This window comes from Octopus bimaculoides, chromosome 27 (assembly GCF_001194135.2).
Source record: "Octopus bimaculoides isolate UCB-OBI-ISO-001 chromosome 27, ASM119413v2, whole genome shotgun sequence".
Taxonomy (NCBI): domain Eukaryota; kingdom Metazoa; phylum Mollusca; class Cephalopoda; order Octopoda; family Octopodidae; genus Octopus; species Octopus bimaculoides.
Genome location: NC_069007.1, coordinates 10604140 through 10612416, shown reverse-complemented (window position 1 = coordinate 10612416; position 8277 = coordinate 10604140). Strand labels below are relative to the sequence as shown.

At 37.5% G+C, this 8277-nt stretch overlaps 1 protein-coding gene across 1 annotated transcript in view; it reads right to left on the bottom strand.

Moving 5' to 3' along the window:
* LOC106880052 (glutamate--cysteine ligase catalytic subunit) overlaps nt 1–2833 on the bottom strand; it is a 31341-nt gene extending 28508 nt beyond the window's left edge. The window contains exon 1 of the mRNA XM_052977138.1: nt 2278–2833. The gene's annotated coding sequence lies outside the window, so the exon portion shown is untranslated. The remainder of the gene's footprint in view (nt 1–2277) is intronic.
* Nucleotides 2834–8277: the final 5444 nt, after the last annotated feature.

The following is an 8277-nucleotide window of genomic DNA, read 5'->3' as shown; positions in this document are numbered from 1 at the left end:
GTGAACACACCAAAACCGGTTGTCAATCAATGGTGGGAGACAAACATTTATACGAAGGGCTTCTTTCAGTTTCCAACTACCAAATCAACACACACACACACACACACACACAAACACACACACTTTGAGCCTCTTTCGGCTTCCATCTACCAAATCCACTCACAAGGCTTTGGTCGGCCTGAGGCTATAGCAGAAGACACTTTCCCAAACTGAACTCGGAAGCATGTGATTAGGAAGCAAGCTTCTTAGCACACAGCCACGCCAAATGTTATTGTGTGAGAGACTAAAAATGATAAATTTTCTTTTGTTTATTTAAAGAGAAGATAAATATAAAAATTACCCATAAGAAACATACTTTTTATTTTTTGCTTGTTCAAAATACACATTCATGCAATCTTTTCTAGCTGTTTAATGGTTAAAAGATTTGAAGAGTACCCTACCAATATAAAAGGTGAAGGGTAAAGATACCTTTCAGTCATGAACGACTATGAAATTGCACATAGAAAGTTTCTTTCCGAGGTACAAGTCCGAGCAAGATTATTTATGGAAGACCAGCTGTCACCCCTACGTACCAGTCTCCCGTCTTCACGCCACCGATGTTACCCATGAGAAAGGCAAAGGCTGACATAGCTTGGTAACAGTGATGTCGCAACTCATTTCTACAGATGAGTGAACTGGAGCAACGTGAGACAAAGTGTTTTGCTCAAGAACACAACACACAGTCCTGTCCAGGAATCAAACTCACAACCTCATGATTGTAAGTCTGACGTTTTAACTACTGAACCATGCGCCTTCACTCATACCAACATAACTAACAACAATAATAATTACATTCAATAATTGCCAATCGCATTAAAAGGGAAACGTAGCACTCCGTCGGTTACGACGAGGAGGGTTCCAGCTGATCCGATTAACGGAACAGCCTGCTTAACGTGCAAGTGGCTGAGCACTCCACAGACACGTGTACCCTTAACGTAGTTTTCGAAGGAGATTCAGTGTGATACAGAGGGTGACAAGGCTGGCCCTTTGAAACACAGGTACAACAGAAACAGGAAGAGTGAGAGAAAGTCGTAGTGAAAGAGTACAACAGGGGTCACTACCACCCCTGCCGGAGCCTCGTAGAGATTTAGGTGTTTTCGCTCAATAAACACTCAACGCCCGGTCTGGGAATCGAAACCACGATCCTACGACCGCGAGTCCGCTGCGCTAACCACAGGGCCATTGCACCTCCACACAATTACATTACATCTAAGGTGAAGAAATAAATATAACAAATATAATGGTTTCAAGTTTTGGCACAGGGCCACAAGTTTCTGAGGGGAGGGGAAAGTCGGCTGCATTGATCTCCAAAAATTTGAAAGATAAAGTCGACCTTGGAGGAATAATAATGGTTTCAAATTTTGGCACAAGGCCAGTAGCTTTGTGGGTGGAGTAAGTCGATTAAATTGACCCCAGTGTTCAACTGATAGTTATTTTATTGACCCCGAAAGGAGGAAAGTCAAAGTCAACCTCGGCGGAATTTGAACTCAGAACGTAAAAGACGGACGAAATACCGCAAAGCATTTTGCTTGGCGTGCTAACAATTCTGCCAGCTCGCCAACAACAACGACAATAATAATAATAATCTCTGTATTTTCAATTGCACCTCGCTTGTTCGCATTATCAGAGGCAAAACCTTGTAGTCCTTTGACATCACTGGTTGAAACTTGGTTGCAACAATTATAAATTAAAGCAAAACCAAAACAAATAATAATAATAATAATAATAATAATAATAATAATAATAATAATAATAATAATAATAATGAGAAAGCAACAATACTATGGGTATATACCAATACACACAGAGAAATTAAGGCCAATAGGCCAGATATAGTTGTCAGAGATAATGAAGAAAACAAAAATGCTTTCTAATTGATGTATCAATACCAACAGATGACAACGTTTCTCTTAAAGAAATGGAGAAACTTTCAAAATACAAAGACCTTGAAATAGAGAATGTGGAGTCTAAAAACAGAAATAATTCCTATCATAGTGGGCGCATTAGGTATGATAAAAAAATAATACATAACAAAAACATCAAGACTCACAAATATATATAACATACAGAAAATAGCACTACTAGGCATTGCACACTTCCTACGTAAATCATTTTCAATACAATAAAATTAAGAGCATCACAGCAAACCACAGCACCACAAACCGAAGGCACACAGAGCTGCGCTCGGTAGTGCAGTGAAAGTACGTTATGCAAATAAGAAAAAGCATCGGGACTTACTGCGATGTTGAAAGAGACGGCGTCTGCTAATTCTGAAATGTTACAATACTTTCGTTGCTCCAGATAAATAATACATACATCTAGTTAACTGCTGACATGAAATATTTGAAAAAATTTATAAGTTTCTAGAAATACAAAAAATGTCGAGAGTTGAAAAATTGTGAAGTAATAAAAAAAAAAAAACCTAATCGTTTGTTTTGAGAATGTTTGAAACTTTGATCACACACCCCAAGAAAAAAAAAATAAAGATAAACATATGCTGTGAGGTATTAGCAAGAAATAACGATAAGCACTTGTTGCTATAGCTGCTGCTCGTTTTTAATGCATGTCCTGATTTAAGAAAAGTTTTCATATAGCTACGTCAGTCGTTGCGTCTTTTTTTTTTGTCAGTCAGTATTTAGGTTGGTAAGATTTAATGAAATGTATACTATTTTTTGAATAAGATTTGACTGCAATGTAAAATTGCGAGTAGAGTGACAGACCGACCAGGCGATTGTATAAACGTTTAACGTAGAAAATAGCGTGGTTGAATGAGTTAATATGTTAAGAAAATGCAGTCTATAAGCACTGACAAACGCGAGCTGAACAGTGAGGTCGGGACAACACTCTTTTAGCATGTGAGCATGTAATTAGGATCGTTAGTCTTGAACATTTTTGTTGGTATGCTGCATATATCTATGATCATTGACCCCCTATGAATTCCTGCCTATTCCTTCTCTCTCAGTTACTCTACTTAACCCAGCCAGCTTATCAGACTTTGGAACTATTCAGGGTGGCTGTCGCAGTGCACCTCTCTCGTCATCTTCCGGGGCAACGCCCTTTCCATTTTGTCTACAGGGACCATGAGGCGGTTTGAATTACAAGAAGTCGAGAGAATCTAAGAATTGTTTTTGTAGCTTACTCCAAGAACAAGACTTTTATGAATCGCCACACATGTCAAGTAAACAGAACGAAGAAAAGGAAAATACAAACCATTATTTTCCTATCTGAAGGCAGCGAACTGGCAGAATCGGGATCTTTTCAATCTGATGGCCACATCTATGTTACGGTAGAAGTGCGACGGCATATGCGGATGATGTTACCATCATCGTATTTGATGAAGGGCAGTTACCTCGTGTAGAAGACGCCATCAAGGGATACGAAGCTGTGGCAGGGGCAAAAATTAACCAGGAAAAGCCAGTCGGCTTGCAACTCGGCTCCTGGCGTGGCAAGTCGGTGCCTCCCAACACTCGTCTATCGACCTCCACACTTTTCTCATAGTAAATCAAGTATCCCTTAAGTTTGTACTCCACTTCCTCTGGTTCCTTCCCTACTGCTGCATGCATATGCTTAAGTTTCGACGGCTCTTTGCCTTTTTTGGCCGTCCTCTCCGTTTCTACTGCTGATCCCTGCGAATGTTCTCCTGACTTCGCCTTCTTTCTCCTTTTGGGGCTGACAAACCCGTCACTACCCTCCTTTGCCGCCTTCGCTTTGTCTTCCTTTGTCTTTACTTCCTCTTCTGTGTCTCTGACACATCTTTTATCGCTCTTGTTATCTTCATCCTTCGTTGCTTCAACCTTCTCTTCCATTTCCACCTCTTGTTCCTTTTGTACAGTTTTCTAACTCTGAGAATTCTCGTTTCTGGGGCACTGCGTCCTCATATGTCCCCTCACTCTACATTCGTAACAATTGGGCCGACGACCCGCAACGATTACTTTAAGGGAATTTTCTCCCACTATCTCCATCTGGTAGGGGATCCTTTCACTATCTTCGAATGTGACAAAAGGCCACATCTCCACACTACATCCCCACCAGTTTAACATACTTGTTTTCCCAACCAGTCCCAGATCTGGACTGTCCTCAGTGGCAGCCAGAATAGCTGCCACCAACCATTCTGTTTTTACTCTCGCTATTCTGATTCGAACACTGTACCTTTCAGCACGTGGGCAGCAGCATCACCTTGTCCGATCACAGAAGAATGGTGGAATGTGAGGCTGCATCTTCTTTGGTGACAAACCTTACCTCCACTGTGTCGTACTTCTTTCCTCTGATCACAAATGTCGCTCTTTTCATAATGGCTCCCAAACATTCTTCAATATCGTATTCCGTTACTATATCTATTTTGTTGGTTGCGACCGCTTCTGTGCGGTACACCACCGTCTTATTACTCTTATCGTTCATTGTTTCTTCCTGAGAGACCAGCTTGATTGTGTCTCCCTCTCTCTGCACAAAATGTAATGCCCACTCGATCCCCGAAGTCGAGTGGTTACATCTAGACATGGTTTACAGTTTTTCTTTTATTTCTTTTATTTAAACACAAAATGTTCACATTTTTTTCCTCATAATTTTTTCTTTATAGTATTGTTCATATTACGTGTGTTGTGTGCGTCTCTGTGTATGCATATACGAGCAAGTAAAGTCTGATTTCAATTGCATATCTCAATGAACTTGAGATATGCAATTGAAATCAGCAGTGATCTTTCTATTTTAAGGTATACACACACAAACACACATGCATGTAAGTATGCATAAAGACATTTCACGACAATGCACTCTCAATAAAAGTTAAGCTAAATAGTGTCGAGTGATATGGTTGATTGCAACAAAAATGTTCTGAATAGGGTAATAATCAACCTCTGAAAGGTCGTCTGCTACTGAAAATGTTGCACTTCATAACTCGAATTAAAATAATGCCATCACCGTGCTAGTTGCTACAATGGTTTGCTCAATTGCTATTATTGATATACAATTACCATTTGCTTGGGCGTTGGTCCATACACCAAAATACCCGAACTGTTGACAAAAATGTTGCGGTTGTAGTAATTTGCTTTGCAGCAGAAGTAGAGTATTGTGTGTGCCACTGTTACAAATAACACTATTGTCTCTTCAAACAGTGATATGCCTTTTAATATAAGCCTACGCCTAGCTGATAGTGGAGTTGTTGAGAAATAGCCAACACAGGGTATGGAAAAGAGGTCGTAAAGTGATGATGATCATTTGGATAAGTAGGTCGGTGGTTAAAGAAGCTGATATGGTGGCTTCTATGTGGATGTTCGGCCTGCTAGAATTAACAGTCAAATCTCCTTGAAATTGAAATATATGCTCTTTTTTTTTTCAAAGAAATATTCAATAACATAGACTAGTGGCTTATAAGACCGTTGAGGAGGTTCATATAAGATTTTGCTGTTAAAATATATGAACAACATAGGCGCGGGCGTGGCTGTGTGGTAAGAAACTTCCCGTCCACATGATTCTAGATTCTATCCCACTGCATGGCACCTTGGACAAGTGTCTTTGTTATCGTTTGGTTTGGGTTTAAATGTTCAAAATGGACTAAGCCTTTCATATCCCACCAAACAGATAACAGCACTTTACGTGAGTGAAGACCTTCTTCAGTCTGGGGTGTCAATGTTTCTCCTTTCCCTGCCCACTGTCTTCGGTGCCTGACATTTTTATAGAGAATCCATTTCTCGTCACCAATCACTATTCGGTCCAAACAAGGTTCATTCTTGAGACGTGACAGTAAAGAAGAGCACACATTCACTCTCTGCACGCGATTAGACTCGGAAAGTTTGTGACAAACCCACTGACTCAATTTCCTGGGTTTTCCAATGGCATCCCGGTGTCGATGAATGGTTGAATGACCAAATCCAAGCTTCTCTGCTTGTTCCTCAACAGTTACGGTAGGATTTTGTTCCACCAGGTTTTGCAAGACGTCCTCGTCGAGCTCTACAAATCTTCCAGGACGAGGGTCGTCTTCTAGGCTGCAGTTTCCGGTTCGGAATTTCTAGAACCAACGATGACACTAGCTTACGCTTATTGTCCGATCCCCATTTATTGCATTAATATTCCTCGCACTTTCCGTTACGTTGTTGCCTTTATTGAACTCATAAAGCAAAATATGCCGAATATGTTCCATTATCATTTCCATTGTAGCTTTGAAAAAATAATTGTTAAAATCGAAATGCACAATGGTATTGTTTATGTGATTCCTGTTCCCTTGTTATTCATTAATTAATATGTAAAACTACACGCAATTTCCAGATTATTAATCTCTGGTTTTCCCTCCAGTCGTCTAAGATTAAAATCTTCATAAATCATTATTGAAAAAAATCCCCGATAAGAAATGTTATTCAGTTGCCTTTATATTAGACTAGTGATTCTTAACCTGAGTAGTAGCACCCACATAGGGTGAACTGTGAACTCCCAAGGGGCAATATTTGTCAATCAGGTGATGGGTGTTTGGGAGGGGATTGAAATTTTTCATAGAAGTGTTTTTATGTATCTTTGTCAGGTTAGAATGTGTTGGCCATTGCGTTATTGGTGAGTTGAGCCAAGTTCCAGTTTAATTCTATTACATAAATGCTCAACTTCTGTAGTTATTGCCTTAAAATTTTAACATGAAGGTGCATTACCCATGCAAATATCTAAAATAAAAAGGTGTCCTATGTTAAATGGGATTATAAACCAGAATTAGATTCTGTGGTGGAGAACCACACCAATACTTTCAAAGTAAGGTTTATGAAATTGGTACTAACCCACACAACTATGTGTGTGTGTGTGTGTGTGTGTGTGTGTGTGTGTGTGTGTGTGTGTGTTGTGTGTGTAGGTGATGCACATGCTTTTGTTTATAAATGAAAGGAAAAATTATCAGTACATGATATATATTTATTTGGAATCAGTTGGTGATACCTAATACTCAGTTTATCAAGTAAAAGTTGTATAGGGGAGACTGGTTAAGTCGTTTCTCATTTCTCGAATGATCAGGTGGCAGTTTGTGTTGCACACCCTTGGTGGTTCATGTTGCTGTTGCTGGCTTTATCCAAAACTATATGAGGGAGAGCACCACTAGCTAGGCTCACAGACATGACTGTCATGGTAAAAAAGGACTTACTCTTCAATGATTATGGTGTGCTGACTTTGACTACACAGATTAAATACGTACCTCAGACAGAAGTTCTTCAAAAGGGATTGTCTCCTGTGACGACAGATGGACGCAATCTCAGATCTCTTATTCATATCAACCAACAATATACGTATGCATATACATGCATGTATTTATATATATGTTTATGTGTATGTATGTATGTATATGTATATATGTATGGGGATATATATACATATACGTGTGTGTATATATATGTGTATATACATACAATGCTTTTACAAGGAATTGAAATTTTGTTTGTGGGAATATGTGCAGACACATGTAGGTTATGAAATTAATTTATTTTATTTTATTTTTACTTAAACTTTAAAAATCATCAAATTTTGACTCTGGTTGACTGTTATATTATTTCAACTCCTCTGTAACAATATTTTGTTATGTTGAAATTTGTTGTTAAAATTTGCTAGTTGTTTCTTTTTTAAAACAATGAAACAAAATTTTACAGAGATTTATTTAAAATGATATATATATAGTGTTTTTGCTTTTTTTTAAAGAGTAAGCTTGCATCTTTGGTTCAAATAAAAAAAAAATTATATTAAAATCGAACTGCACTCTTCAAAGTTTATATTTTACGTTTATAACTTTAGCTTAACCTAAAACTTCGTTTAAGTTGTATTTTAAATGAAAGATTCGTTAAGATAAGATATGCATATAATATTTCTGTTAGCATATATTGTTTCTTAGTCTTATTCTTTTGTATCTATCATTACTTAGATTTTAACGTTCAATAAAATGCTTACAATATAGTTAATTGTTTTATTATGATTTAAGGTATATAAAGTTTAATTTTTCATTCATAATAAAATTTTCATTCATGTTTTTATATTTCTTTATTCTATCCTTTTTCTTTACGCAATATCTTCATGAGACTTCTTTCTAATAAGCGTTTTACTTCTATCTTTATTAATTTAACCTAAAACTTCGTTTAAATTGTATTTAAACGAAAGATTCGTTAAGATTAGTTTTGCATATAATATTTCTGTTAGTTTATATTCTAAAAAACATAAAGTTAATTAAGGCACATTTATAATTTTTGATATTTTTAATAATATTTTTCTATCTTAATATAATAA